This window comes from Ovis canadensis, chromosome 13 (assembly GCF_042477335.2).
Source record: "Ovis canadensis isolate MfBH-ARS-UI-01 breed Bighorn chromosome 13, ARS-UI_OviCan_v2, whole genome shotgun sequence".
NCBI classification, from domain to species: domain Eukaryota; kingdom Metazoa; phylum Chordata; class Mammalia; order Artiodactyla; family Bovidae; genus Ovis; species Ovis canadensis.
In genome coordinates this window covers 96,562,946-96,578,095 of record NC_091257.1, presented here as the reverse complement: position 1 = coordinate 96,578,095, position 15,150 = coordinate 96,562,946, and the positions used below count along the sequence as shown (strand labels likewise).

The window sequence follows — 15,150 nt, the reverse complement described above, 5'->3', positions numbered from 1 at the left end:
AACTATGGAAAATTCTAAAAGAGATGGCAATACCAGACCACCTGACCTGCCTCTTGAGAAACCTATATACAGGTCAGGAAGCAACAGTTAAAACTGGACATGGAACAACAGACTGGTTCCAAATAGGAAAAGGAGTGCGTCAAGGTTGTATATTGTCACCCTGCTTATTTAACTTATACACAGAGTACATCATGAGAAATGCTGGGCTGGAGGAAACACAAGCTGGAATCAAGATTGCAGGGAGAAATATCAATAACCTCAGATATGCAGATGACACCACCCTTATGGCAGAAAGCGAAGAACTAAAGAGCCTCTTGAGGAAAGTGAAAGAGGAGAGTGAAAAAGTTGGCTTAAAGCTCAACATTCAGAAAACGAAGATCATGGCATCTGGTCCCATCACTTCATGGGAAATAGATGGGGAAACAGTGGAAACAGTGTCAGACTTTATTTTTTTGGGCTCCAAAATCACTGCAGATGGTGACTGCAGCCATGAAATTAAAAGACACTTACTCCATGAAATTTAAAAGACGGAAGAAAAGTTATGACCAACCTAGATAGCATATGCAAAAGCAGAGACATTACTTTGCCAACAAAGGTCCGTCTAGTCAAGGCTATGGTTTTTCCAGTGGTCATATATGGATATGAGAGTTGGACTGTGAAGAAAGCTGAGCGCAGAAGAATTGATGCTTTTGAACTGTGGTGTTGGAGAAGACTCTTGAGAGTCCCTTGGACTGCAAGGAGATCCAACCAGTCCATCCTAAAGGAGATCAGTCCTGGGTGTTCATTAGAAGGACTGATGCTGAAGCTGAAACTCCAATCCTTTGGCCACCTGATGTGAAGAGCCGACTCATCTGAAAAGACCCTGATGCTGGGAAAGATTGAGGGCAGGAGGAGAAGGGGACAACAGAGGATGAGATGGTTTGATGGCATCACTGACTCAATGGACATGAGTGTGAGTGAACTCTAGGAGTTGGTGATGGACAGGAAGGCCTGGCGTGCTGCAGTCCATGGGGTCGCAGAGTCGGACATGAACAACCGAGGGACTGAACCGAACCGAGAGGATAATAATGTGTTAGTCAGCCTGGCTTTGGGCTTCTCTGGTGGCTCTGCCAATGCAGGAGATTCAAGAGTGCGGGTCTGATTCCTGGGTCGGGAAGATCCCCTGGAGAAGGAATTGGGAACCCTCTCCAGTATCTTGCCTGGGTCAGCCCATGGGCTGAGGAACCTGGCAGGTTACACACAGTCCATAGGCTCACAGAGAGACATGACTTAGTGACTAAACAACAGCAGCAACATCCTTGCTTTAAAAAAACTGTTTTCTTTTATCTTCCACTACTATTTCTTACCGCTGTTCTTTTAGTCTTTCATCCCACTTCCCTTAGACCAGTAGTGGGCAAAAGTTCAGAAAGAATATATATATATAACTCTGTTACTCAAGGTGGAAAACTTTATTGAGTTGGGTGTGATGGATCTGTATGACTTAATTTGCCTTCCTTGATGGACTCCAGGGGTGATGATTAGAAAATGCCTGACGTCGACTGTGTGTGCATGCTCCGTCTCTCAGTCGTGTCTGACTCTTTGTGACCCTATGAACTGCAGCCCGCCAGGCTCCTCTGTCCATGGGATTTCTCAGGCAAGAATACTGGAGTGGGTTGCCATTTCCTTCTCAGGGGGATCTTCCCGATCTGGGGATCGAACCTGCATCTCCTGAGTCTCCTGCATTGGCGGGCAGATTCTTTACCGCTGAGCCACCGGGGAAGCCCTGTGACATAAAATAAGCACAAATAAATACTATTCAAGTGTAACTACCCATGTACTTACGATAATTCAGCGACCTAAATCCTCTCGGCTCCCTCAGTTTACAGATGAGAAAACGGAGGCCCAGAACAGTTCAGAAAGTTGCACAGAGCCACACAGTTGTGAGTAGGGGTCAAGCAGGAAAACCCAGGTCATCTGACGGAACGAACAGTGCACACTCTTAACCAGGAAATATTTTAACGGGCCAGACAGAAAGCAAAACCTCCAGTGGTAACTATGATTATACTTTTGGTAAATGCTTGATTTAAGGGAGTGGTTCTCTGGGCTAGACTGGACTTCCATCCACTGAAGAGCCGGCTCTGAATAGAGAACAGGTTTGCAACAACCCTCAAGAGTGAAATAACCCCAGTATGCATCTCAGCAGGAAGTAGACCCATTTCCTCAGGACATCCCATTCTTTTTTTCTTCCTTTAATTTACACCTGTATCTTGAGCACCTATTAGAAGCTAGTATTATGTCCAACACTAAATACTGTACTCAACCCACAGAAGCAAGGTTCCCACCATCCTCAGAGTGACTATCTTCAAAACTTTGTGAATTAAAAAAGGTCAGGATTGAAGGTTACATCAGGTGTTTTCAACCATAAACTTGGAAATAATTTTAATGCATCCTTTTGGGGCCTGCAAATGGATTGACACCATCCAGCCACAAAAGCAACAAGTGCTTCTTGGGCATAACAACCAATATTGTGTGAGTGGCACACTGGCCTTTAAAATAATGTGCTTGTGCAGACAGTGTTCATACAAGCCTTTTTATCACAACATCTTTTTATATTTTTATTTATTTAATGAAGATACAGTTGATTTACAATTATTATAAAATTTTCAGGTGCACAGTATAGTGATTCACAACTTTGAAAAGTTACAGTTCATTTATAGTTATTATAAAATGTTGGCCACATCCCCTGTGCCATATAATATATCCTTGTAGCTAATTTCTTTTATGCATGGAAGTTGCACTCCTATCAGTTCAGTTCAGTCGCTCAGTCGTGTCCGACTCTTTGCGACCCCATGAATCGCAGCACACCAGGCCTCCATGTCCATCACCAGCTCCCGGAGTTCACTCAGACTCACATCCATTGAGTTCGTGATGCCATCCAGCCATCTCATCCTCGGTCGTCCCCTTCTCCTCCTGCCCTCAATCCCTCCCAGCATCAGAGTCTTTTCCAATGAGTCAATTCTTCGCATGAGGTGGCCAAAGTACTGGAGCTTCAGCATTAGCATCATTCCTTCCAAAGAACACCCAGGACTGATCTCCTTCAGAATGGACTGGTTGGATCTCCTTGCAGTCCAAGGGACTCGCAAGAGTCTTCTCCAACACCACAGTTCAAACGCATCAATTCTTCAGCGCTCAGCCTTCTTCACGGTCCAACTCTCACATCCATACATGACCACAGGAAAAAACAGAGCCTTGACTAGACGGACCTTAGTCAGCAAAGTAATGTCTCTGCTTTTGAATATGCTACCTAGGTTGGTCATAACTTTTCTTCCAAGGAGTAAGCGTCTTTTAATTTCATGGCTGCAGTCACCATCTGCAGTGATTTTGGAGCCCAAAAAATACAGTCTGACACTGTTTCCACTGTTGCCCCATCTATTTCCCATGAAGTGATGGGACCAGAGGCCATGATCTTCGTTTTCTGAATGTTGAGCTTTAAGCCAACTTTTTCGCTCTCCTCTTTCCCTTTCATCAAGAGGCTTTTTTTTTTTTTGTGGATCAAGAGGCTTTTTAGTTCCTCTTCATTTTCTGCCATAAGGGTGGTGTCATCTGCATATCTGAGGTTATTGATATTTCTCCTGGCAATCTTGATTCCAGCTTGTGCTTCTTCCAGCCCAGCATTTCTCATGATGCACTCTGCATAGAAGTTAAATAAGCAGGGTGACAATATACAGCCTTGACGCACTCCTTTTCCTACTTGGAACCAGTCTGTTGTTCCATGTCCAGTTCTAACTGCTGCTTCCTGGCCTGCATGCAGGTTTCTCAGGAGGGAGGCCAGGGGCTCTGGGACCCCTTCTCTCTCAGAACTTTGCACTCCTATGGCTCTCTTAAATCCTAGGAAAAGGTGAGATGTAAAAACCAACCTTCAGGAGGGCTAAGTGGTTTGCACAAGGTCACACAGTTAGTGATCCTGGCCCAGGTGTCAGCTTGCCATTTTTATTGGCATATGCCAATCCCCCAATATCTCCAGTTAGCTGAGGGTCTTCCTGACAAACTTTAAGGATCTAATCTACATTCTCAAGGCTGTGGGCTGTGTATGCAGAAGTGTATGCACATAAATTTGCTCTAAGAGCTCTACTTTAACGCTAAGTTTGAAATGTAACTAAAGTCCCACTATCTTGAGAATACCAATTCTAGGGACTTTGCATTAGATATAATTTTTAAAACAGACATAGAGTTTAAAAAAGGTTTTAAGATTCTTTTTTTTAGTGCTATAACAGTTTTTCTCGTACTGGAATCAGACCAACCATGACCGCCAAAAACCATGAGAGCGATGGTAGTGACACCTAACGTGTACCCGGCCTCCTCAGGGGAGGAGACGGCCTCCGTCTCTGACGCTGTGTCCAGCCTTCCACGCTTGCTCTACGTATGATCCTCAGACGGCTGGATGAGGCGGGTGCTATTATTAGCTCCATTTCACAGACGAGGAGACCGAGAGATTTAAAATATTTACTCAAGGTCGTGTGATCTGTGAGGAATGCACAGTTAGCCCTAGAGATTGTAACACCCAGTAAGCAGTGATTCCCAGCGTGAGGGGCGTCGGGGTAGCAGATCCAAAGAGGAGAGGTTATTGGTGCCAGGTGACCCGCTGGGGGAGCAAAAGGAAGTATCAGCACTTTCATTTCTATCTGCTTATATTGAAGAAAGAAAACGAAAGAATTTAAGCCTTACTATTATCTAACATACAGTCGACTCTGACGCCCCACTCTCTCATTTGGTCCTTTTCCTGGCAGAAAACTGGAGATCCACAGCCAAGAAGTTAACAGCAGATATCAGAAAAAGCACAGGATGCACCGCCAAATCTGATTTGCAGACAAACAACAAATAATTTTGTAGTGTAAGTATATCCCCAACTGTTGCACGCTGGTAAAATATTGCTTGGCTAAACCTGACGGTCCCTGCGGTGACATCACCTCTTCCGAGTTTGTATTCAGTCGCTTACACATGCCATATTGAGTCGATTTATTGCATATACTCCTTAGTTGTGACTTTGTTCTTGGTAACGCTCTTATTGTTTTCTTCAAGTCTCAGAGTTGTGGCACAGGGCCTAAGATGAGACCTCGAGGCCTCTGTATTATATATGTATATATTCAAATGTAGATATACTATATATATTCAAATGTAGATATACAATATATACATATTCAAATGTAGATATACAATATATACATATTCAAATGTAGATATACAATATATATTCAAATGTATTTCATGTGTTTATTTGGCTGCAGCGGGTCTTAGTTGCAGCATGCGGGATCTTTCGGTGAGGTCTTCAAGCTCTCCACTGTGGCGGGTGGGATCTAGCTGCCTGACCAGGGATGGAGCCCAGGCGCCCTGCTTTGGGAATGCAGGGTCTTAGCCACTGGGTCGCCAGGGGAGCCCCAGCATGTTGCCTATTTCACCCTTTGAGACCATCAGGTGAAGAAGTTCGGGCTGTCCTGCTGGGGGATGAAAACCACCTGGAACGAAGACAAGCCATGCAAGCTGAGGACTCCTACACTGTCCAGTGGGACAGCCAGCAGACACTCGAGGGATGCCAGCCACCCTGCGTCATCCATCCTGGCGTGCTGACTGCAAACGTCTAAGACGCCATACCTGGATAGAGTTTCACTGAAAACAATATGATCTAGGAAAAAAAAAAATGGTTGGGCACTTGTGAAAGCAAGGGGTTTTGGGAATCTCTCTACCTTTCTCTCAATTCTGCTGCGAATCTAAAATCGCTCTAAAAAAAAAGTTTATAATTTTTTTTAATTAGTTGATTTAAGCCACTACATTTTGGAGTGATTCGTTAGACAGAAAAATTGTTTAATAATTTGATAATTGTTACACTGAGTAAAGATATTCAGCTGGCCAGACCTAGCCTTGGCCTTTAAACTGGTTTCTTAATTTAACTTTTTTGTTTGTTTTTTGGGCAAAGCTTGGATCCGCTCTCAGGCACCTATGCTCTGAAGAAGGAAAAACATTACCTAATCACTTTCATACCTTCTGTTGCTGTTCAGTCCTTGAATTCCTTGGATGCTCACCTGTCTTCCACAGGTATATATATTTCCTTATTGTTTCTCCTATTACAAAAGCCTAATGCATTTTATACACACGGTTAATTACAGGGGCAATCTGCACACAAGCAAAACTGCGGCTGCAAAGTCTTAACTGGGCACACACACGGCCAGTGACCTTCGGATTAGACGGCTATCATCCATCCTCTTCGCTGCACACGCGCGGGAAATTTCTCCCGCCACTTTTCATGATCCCAGCTGGTGCCTCAAGTTCAGTCTGTATCGCAGCAGCTGAGATGTATGGACACCATTCATTCGTTCATCTGCTCATTAACATAGCTCCCATCCCCTGCTATGTGTCAGGCACCCTGCCAGGAGTGTGGGATACAGCAGAGAACATAACTTGGTTGGTCCTGGCATGATGGAGCTGTGTTCTACACACAAAATGCTTTGACTGTTTACATCTCCTTGGTGAGGGCCGAGTCAAGAAAATTCTACTAAGCACCTACACTTTGACGCAATTCTTCACGACGCCAAATGATGCATTTTCTGGAAAATTTTTTACAGAATTTCCTGGGTGTTTTGTGTGTGTGTGAAAGAATAAAGAATATATTGTTTTGAGCTTCAGAGTGGTATCTACCACGTGACGCACTGCTTGGATGCCTAAGGCTAAACTTCACAATCGCTGCAACTGGTGAATTGTAAAAACCCACCCACATAAGTGAGGTCCTGGAGTGCTGACAGCTCAAAAGAAAGTCATCTCTTTTTTAAGAATTGAGTTATAACTGACATATAATATTATACTAGTTTCAGGTGTCTATTTGCATACATCGCGAAACGATCAGCACAGTGAGTTTAGTTACGTCCATCACCAGATACAGTTTTTTTTCTTGTAATGAGAACTTCTAAGATCTGCTCTCTTAGCATCTTTCAAACACAGTGTTATTAACTATAGTCACATGACAACCCCCGGGCTTATTTAGTCCTCTTTGATTTGGATTATCTGGACGACTATCTCTATTTCCCCTGATCATCACGACTGGAAGCCTGGGAGTGGGAATGGTGTATAGGCTGCTTTGTTCGTTCAGCAAAATAGTTTTGAGCTATTGCTGTCTCAGGCATTGTTCTGAACGCTGGGGCCACAGCAGTGAAGAAAACTAGGTAAAAACCCTGCCCTCATGGAGTGGACACTGTAAGCTGAAGAGACAGATTAACTGACGCAGTGATAAGCACAGGAGATGCTATTTGGGGCTTCCCTGGTGGTCCGGGGTAGAGACTCCACACTGCGGACACAGGGGACGCAGACTTGATCCCAGATCAGGGAACTAAGACTCCACGCGCCCAGTGGTGCAGCTGAATGAGAAAAACAAAATAAATACATAAAGACGGCAATAATTCATTAAAAATTTTTTTTAATTGGAGGATAATCGCGTTCCCGAGTTGTGTTGGTTTCTGCCGGTCATCAGCGTGAGTCAGCACAGGCACACACGTGTCGCCCCCTCCTGAGCCTCCTTCCCTGCCCCACGCCCTCTGCCCTCTCGGTCTTCACCGGGCACGTCTTCACCGGGCACGTGCTGAGCTCTCTCTGCTCTGTAGTAACTTTCTACTAGCTATCTATTTCACACAAGATCGCGAAGGTAGCCAGTGCTACTCTCTCCATTAAATCGTTTTTAAAAAGAATAATACGTATCATTTGAGACCATAGTATTATATGTGGGAATCCACGATGGGCTTCCCTGGTGGTTCAGCGGTAAAGACATCCGCCTGCTATGCAGGAAACTGGGGTTCGATCCCTGGCTCAGGAAGACCCCCTGGATAAGGGAATGGCTACCCACTCCAGTATCCTTGCCTGGGAAATCCCATGGACAGAGGAGCCTGGCGGGCTACAGTCAAATACAACTCAGTGACTATACAGCGACACAGGGTCCACTGGTGACATCAGACAGACGGCATTTACTAACGACTGCCAAACACTCCCAATAAGCCCCCAGTCACCTTTTGTCATAGCAAAGCAAATAGGGACCACATCTCTTTCTTTGTTCATTTCAGCCCGACAGACCAATGTTGGGCTCCAACAAGTGAGGGGAGGGGCGGGTAAAGGAGGACAGCACACTTCCTGCCTGTAAGGAGGAGCCGAATGAAACAGCGTTTCAATACAGGGTGGAGGCCCCTTGACAGAGCAACGGCTATGGAGTTGCTGCAGGGGCACAGATGCTTTCTAAACCCCTTTCTAAATACAGGAAGAAGCCTGTCCAGCAAAGAGGCCTGGAGGGTCCAGGGGCTTCCACGTCCCTGGGGGTCCAGTGGTTAAGACTCCCCACTTCAGTGCAGGAAGCCAGGATTTGATCCCCGGTCGCAGCGCTAGATCCCACACGCCACAGCAAGGATCAAAGATCTGCATGTCATAACTAAGACACAGTGCAGCGAAATAAATAACAGCTTAAAAATTTAAAAATAAGAGGCACGGGAAGGACACTCCAGGTGGGCATCTCCACATGAAGGGCAGGAGGAGGGAGAGGCGGGGCAGAAGCACTAGCTCCCTGGTGTTCCCAGATCACAGTGAAGTAGGTTGTTTTCTATAATGGTGCATCTATCCAGCCAAGACCAAAAGCCTTTCCACAGGAAATCACAAGTTTGCATTCTCCGAATGCTGGAGTGGGTTGCCATTTTCTCCTCCAAGGAATCTTCCCAACCAGGGATCCAACCTGCATCTCTCGAGTCACCTGCATTGGCAAGCGGGTTCTTTACCACTAGCGCCACCTGGGACGACCCCTTTCCAAGTATTTGCTTTCTTCAAACTGTTTGACAGATAAACATAAATCAGAAGCAAAAACGTTTATTCATGCCCATTGAAATCTTCTCCCTTTTCAAAACCGTTCAAATAAAACGAGTCTTTCCTGTGGAATCTGTTCTGCTGATTTAAGAAAAGATCTCTCCTAAAGAAACAAAAGCCATCTTTGATCTGACTTAACAAAAAGATCTAATCAAACAATACAATCTATGAGGAAAAGGGGGGAAAAAAACCAAACTTCTTTGAGCCACATCAAACATATGAAAGAGAAAATACTTCATTTAAATGCTGAAAAGGATCACAAAACAGCTTGAAATGTAATAACTTCTGCATAATAACCGAGACCACATGTTGATCTGACATGAGTTCCTCAGACACAATTAAAGGTCACTTCATGTACAAACATCTCATTTCTCACCGAGAGGCTTGAACTGTTCTCGGTGCTTTTGGCGGGGCAGGCGCCGTGACCTGGCCCCTTCGGCAAGATGCAGAGAAGAGTAAGCGGCCAGTCCACAAACCCCGGAAGTCTGCAACCGAGCCCCCGGGAAATGGGCACGCTGGATTTGGGCAGTTCCTGCCTTGAAATCCGAGGCGACAAGGACGGGATAAATGGCAGAATTCTTGCTAACTCAGAGCCTGTCTCTCTCCCACGGAAGCCGGCTTTACTCAGAAGCAAACAGACTTGCTTTCTGCTTTGCCCACCTCCACATTCACGGGGGCCCCAGGCTCCAAAGACCGAAGTCCGGGCGCTCCCCGGGGGGCAGGGGTGCCCGAGCCACCGCGCCGCGCCGCGCTGCCTCCCAGCGGCCGGGGGCTCAAGCCGAGACTCGGGGCGGGAGGGCGGGGGGCGCGGGGAGGAACTCCGACAGCGCTCGGCCCGCGGCCTGTCTCTTTCCACCCTCTCCCTTCCAGAAAGGATGCGCCCGCCGAGGACTTCAGCCTTCCCTTCCAAAGGGGAATCGCTTCTAGAAAGCTTTTCTCAGAAGGAGAGAGAGACAGATTATTCGGTTGGAAAGAGAAGCGAATCTTCAGAGCAAAACGAGAGGATCAAAGGGTCGGTTCGTGTGAACTGAAGACGGGAGCCTTTCCAGGGGGGCAGGACCTTTTCCGATCTCGGGCAAGACATTTTGGAGCCAGTGAGCCAGTGAGGATCAAAATCAAGAAGTGAGTCTGCGTTCCAGAAAGTCACGTGGTCCCTCCCTTTCTCTCTCTCTCTCTCTCTCTCTCACTGACTTAAAAAGACGTACCGTCTCTGCACACTTTGGGGAAATCCGTGGGTGGGGGAGGCAGAAAATGAGAGCACGGCGCCCTCAGAAAGCAGCGGGAGTGGCCCCCACCTCCCTGCACACCCCACCCCCCGCGCCGTTTCCTCCTGCCCGGCGCCTCGGAGACCCCCGCCGACTCACCCCTCTGCTCTCTGTTCCTGGGACCTGGAAGGTCAGCCCCGCATGCGGCAGATGGTCAAGGAAGCCTGGGGTGTTCTCTTTGCAGTTTTCTTATTTGTATTTTTAATTATTCAAGTAAAATCTGAATACATTCTTGTAAAAAAAAAAAAACATTCTAAAATCTCCAAGCAAACAACAAACAAAAAACCCACGTTTCTGTTAGCGTTGGAATCATCTATGGGGCATTTTCCAGTTTTAGCTTCCTGGTCTCCACTCTACCAAGTGCTGTTCTCAATTTGCTCTGAACTTTCCAGATTTTAGTGATATGGATATTATCTATAAATCTACATGGGAGGAGGGATTAGTGAGCCTGAAAGCAAGGACCTGTGACCAAAAAAAGATCAATCACTGGTTCTTTGCAAAGTTCAATAAAATTAAGACAGTTCATCAGGTAGGAGTAAGAGAAATACGAGGGATATTAACAACATATAAACAACATCAAGCATAAAACCAGGCAACTGTATCCAATATCCTATAATAAACCACTTTGGAAAAGAATATGAAAAAGAATATATATGTAAAACTCACTTTGCTGTGCAGCAGAAATTTATACAACGTTATAAGCCAACTATATGTCAAGAAAAGAAATTTTAAAAAGAACAAAAACATTTAATTACAGGGAGAGAGCAGACTTTTAAAAAATTTAGGCACTGTTATTCATCATTTGGCTTGAAAGTCTACTTCTAAGGAAAAAAAAGAATTGCCAAAATTACTCCAGATATTCTATTTATACCCCAAAGTATTATTTTTCCTTACCTGTTCACTGGATGCTGCTGCTGCTGCTAAGTCGCTTTGTCGTGTCCGACTCTATGCGACCCTGTAGACGGCAGCCCCTCAGTATGTGTTCAGTGCCCACTGTAGAAAATTGTGGGGGAACTTGGTTCCTTTTCTCGTGGAATTACTCTGTTCTTAGGAGACAAGACAGGTTCAAGTGTATAGAATTTCTAATCTAAGAATGAGCTCTTTTAGAATTTAATTTAGCTTTTAGAAGCTTCTGTAGTAGATAAACCATGATATCAGAGAGAGGACTTTTCTCAAGAATCACTGACTTTTAATGCTTTCTTAGACAATTGTTAGTTCATCCAATTCCAGGCTGAAGATCGCCATCACTGGGTAGTTTCTTAATGGACAGCCCCAACCAACCATGAGACCATGGCACCCTTCACTTGGAGCGCACTCTGCCAATCCTAGGCGTTAAGATACTTGGTTCTCGTAATGATGCCAAGGCTGGATGCTATCATTATACCCATTTTATAGATGGCAAAACTGAGGTGTAGAGAGGTTCCTCCGAGGTCACACAGCTTCGAGTGGCAGAATGGGGATTCCTGTGGGGAATGGCTATGACTGCTTCGGATGTCACAGACTGTGCCTGATTCCATAAGAAAATCCAGCTCTTCCTCTCCTTATCACATCTGAACTGGAAACCTCACAGTTTCACCCTGGATGGTGCACCTGTCTCACCTAAAGGGCCCTTAGCAAGAAGAGGAGTTTAAAGGAGGAAAAACATCCCATGCCCTCAGGAAAGGTGACTAAAGGATTTCAGGGAACAGGGAGGGGCAGCGAGGGTGAGGTTTACCTACCTAGACTGTTGAGGCAGTAAGACTAGAAAGCACTTCTTAGCCCAGACCTGCACTTCACAAACATCCATACTAATGAACAATTGTCATCGTTACCATTATTGTTATTATTACTCCATTTATCCCTCCTTAACTGAAAAAAACAATGCCTTTTCTTCTCTCTCCCTGTTTTCTCTGCCCTCACCCTCCCCCACCCACCCCCCAAAAAAATCCTCTGACTCCGTGTCAATGAACTCAGAAGGCCTGACTGGCTGTGAATACCATATCTGCATTCCGAAGGAGAAAAATTATATGTGCCACAGCTATTAAGGGGGCGTACAGAAAAGCTCTTGAGACTCCAGATCCTTCTAAATTCATCTCCTCCCTCCCCTCGGGGAGCTATTTTCACCATCTTTCCTCTGTCCCCTTACTCCCCATCGAGAGAAACGGCTCGGGAGAAGCCTGTGGGGCCCAGGCCAGGAGTCCCTGCAGCCCCCTTCACTGAGCGTTCTGCAAGGGCAGGGCAGCCACGCCTGCCGTGCTCCCTGTGGCTGTAAACCCCTCCAGGGCGGGACCGAGCTGCCTCCTTTTGTATAACATTCAATAAATACCTGTTCCTCCGTGGAGAAATTGTTCAAATACTCTAGTAACAGAAAATAGAAGATACACTCTGAGAAAGCCATCTTGGGTTTAATTTACACAAGAATGGAACTACTGTTTGGTTTGGGTTTGGTTTTGGTTACTGAAAGTTTCTAGGTGTGTGTGTATTTACCTGGAACAGAGTCCCCTGAAATTAGCTGGGGGAGGAGGGGGAAGTCTTTGAAAGGCTCCTTCTTGCTGTTAACTGTTAAGCCGTGTGTGTCTCCCTTCCGACATGATAAGGAAAACACAAACCTTTTTTCTTTTCTTGAAACCATGACTCCAGTGGCATTTAAATAGCTGAGCTTCTCTGTGGGCAGAAAGGAAAAAAAAATTCACCTGCATTTATTTTCATGAGCTCCGTCGAGTTTTAGACATGTTATAACAGCTCAGTTTTTATTTTGTTGTTTTAAGTGAATCAGGTGCTTTCAGATGCTTCAGCAATCCCTCTATGGGTAGTGGGAGAATTCCATGTGACCTTTGCAAATTCTTAATAATGCTGGGAGTTTGGTTGCAAGCGTGGAGTCAGCCGAGAAGCAGGGCCGTGGTTGGCCGAGCGCTGCCTGCATTCTGCCGGTTCCCGTTCTCAGGCTTGTGCTCAGAAGACACACATTGAGCAACGTGTTTCTGAATTAAAGTATTACTCAATCTGCTTGCTTTCTTAAGAGGAATTACATTAAACCACTGACCTATGTATGTATGAGACCCTGGTTTTGAACGAGTCAGTAATGAACTTTTAAAGTTTGGTCTACCAAGATGAGTCAATGTGATTGATTTATTAATTAGTAAAAGCCATCCTCTGAAATTACCTTGCATTAATCACAGTTCATGCAAAATATATTCAATTATTCTGAGGATGGAGGTTTGACAAACTATCCCTTCTTCAGAGACCACAGTCAATTTTAATAACTCTTGCTGGATAAATCATTCATGTTCAGCCTAAAATGATGGGTGGTTGAGGAAATTCCCAAAAGACAAGGGACCCATTCTGGCAAAAGATGAAAACTATGCTAAACAGAGACAGGGAGGCGGGGTGAAGCCGGAAACCAGATCCTGACAATTCTGGATATTCTGGTATCTGCTACCACTTGCACTAAAGGGATTCCTCTGAGTCAAAAGCTGGTGAAACTGTAGAGAAAATGGGCAGGAAGCCCTAGCTGCCAGAACCCAGCCTTTTAGTGAGAGCTGGCTAATGCCTGTCCAGGGCAAAAATAAACTGGTTCAGGACTCCCCTGGTGGACCAGTGGCTAAGACTCTGTGCTCCCAATGCAGGGGCCTGGGTTCAATCCCTAGACAGGGAACTAGATCCCACAACGAGCAATTAAGACCCAGTGCAGCCAAATAAATCAATATTTTTTAAAAACAGTAATAAAGAAACTGATTCATTGGTGGAAAAGTGGAGCTGTCAAGTCACCCAGAGACCTAGATGTCCTGTCTTGCATGATCCAAACCCTAGCTCTCAAAATCAGATACATTTAGGGATTTCCTCTGAAGAGCCAGTGGTTAAGACTCTTGAAATCCCACTGCAGGAGGCCTGGGTTCAGGCCCTGGTTGGGGAACTAAGCCCCGCATGCTGCAACCAAAGAACCAGTGTGGCCAAATAAATTAATAAATAGATAAGAAAAAAGTCAGATAATTTAATAACTTACAATCATGTCTCCCACTGGATCCACTTTACAGATGAGAAAATGGAGCTCCTTCAGGTGCAGTACAGAATCATCTGGTAAACCCAGGGCCTGCATCCAGAGACACCAGAGCATGCTAACAGCCTTTCTCAGTCTAAATTTCCCTTTAATAATCACAGGTGGAATAAACAAAACTGTGTGATTTCTGACTCTCAAGTGCTGTGGGTTTGCTGTCTTGATTCCTGGTTCCACTTCTCAACAATCTCACGGAGCCTAAGTGTTTATGAGTATATGAACATATATAAATATATATGTGTATGTGAAAGTATATACTTCAAAGAAATAGGGACCAAGTTTTAAAGATTCAGATTTAAAACAACTTATATATGACAGAATTTAAAAAACAAATGTCTAATATGTTCACTTCCTATTACCGCATGTGGGTTTTTTGACCTACTGACTATATAAGAAAAAATAAAAAAGGGGAAGCCAGATATGCTGGAGATTTAAAATTCTCTACTTTTGTGATATAGTGAAATTGACTAGAGATATGGGGAAATAGTGGAGTGTTTTTAATCCCCTTACTTTTATCACAAAGATTGAAATCTCTCTAGATTTTATTAGAAAAGAAAAATGTAGCAGCTTTGGCAAACTCAAGTAACAAAACAATGAATTTTAGTGAGGTCATTTCCTAAAGATAGATCACTGCAGGTGGAGTGTGGTTCCTGAATAATCTTGAGAGCCAAGTGATTAGTCAGAAATGAAGGGACTTCCCAGGCAGTCCAGTGGTTAGGACTCTGGTCCTAATTCCAGGGGAACGGGTTCGATACTTGGTCAGGGAACTAAGATGCCACATGGAGAGGTCAAAAATTTAATTTAAAAATTAAGAAAGAAATGAAGTCATGAAGAGAATTCAAGGAGGTTTTAAGAAGAGGCAGACAATGTCCAGAGATAATGTTATTGGAGGAACCCTTTCCCTTCTTGATATGTTTGACATTTTACAAAGTAAACGAGGAAACACTCTTGAGTATTAAGGCCCTCTCCAGGAGTTTGGATTACCGAAAG

The 15,150-nt window shown here is 44.8% G+C and overlaps 1 long non-coding RNA gene across 1 annotated transcript; it reads right to left on the bottom strand.

Moving 5' to 3' along the window:
• Positions 1-8,849: 8,849 nt before the first annotated feature.
• LOC138417241 (uncharacterized) lies at positions 8,850-14,256 on the bottom strand. Its single transcript, XR_011248047.1, has 5 exons — positions 14,110-14,256; positions 12,594-12,770; positions 11,022-11,173; positions 10,227-10,358; positions 8,850-9,793 (listed from the first exon to the last, which is right to left on the bottom strand). It is a non-coding gene; the product is annotated as an uncharacterized lncRNA (long non-coding RNA).
• Positions 14,257-15,150: the final 894 nt, after the last annotated feature.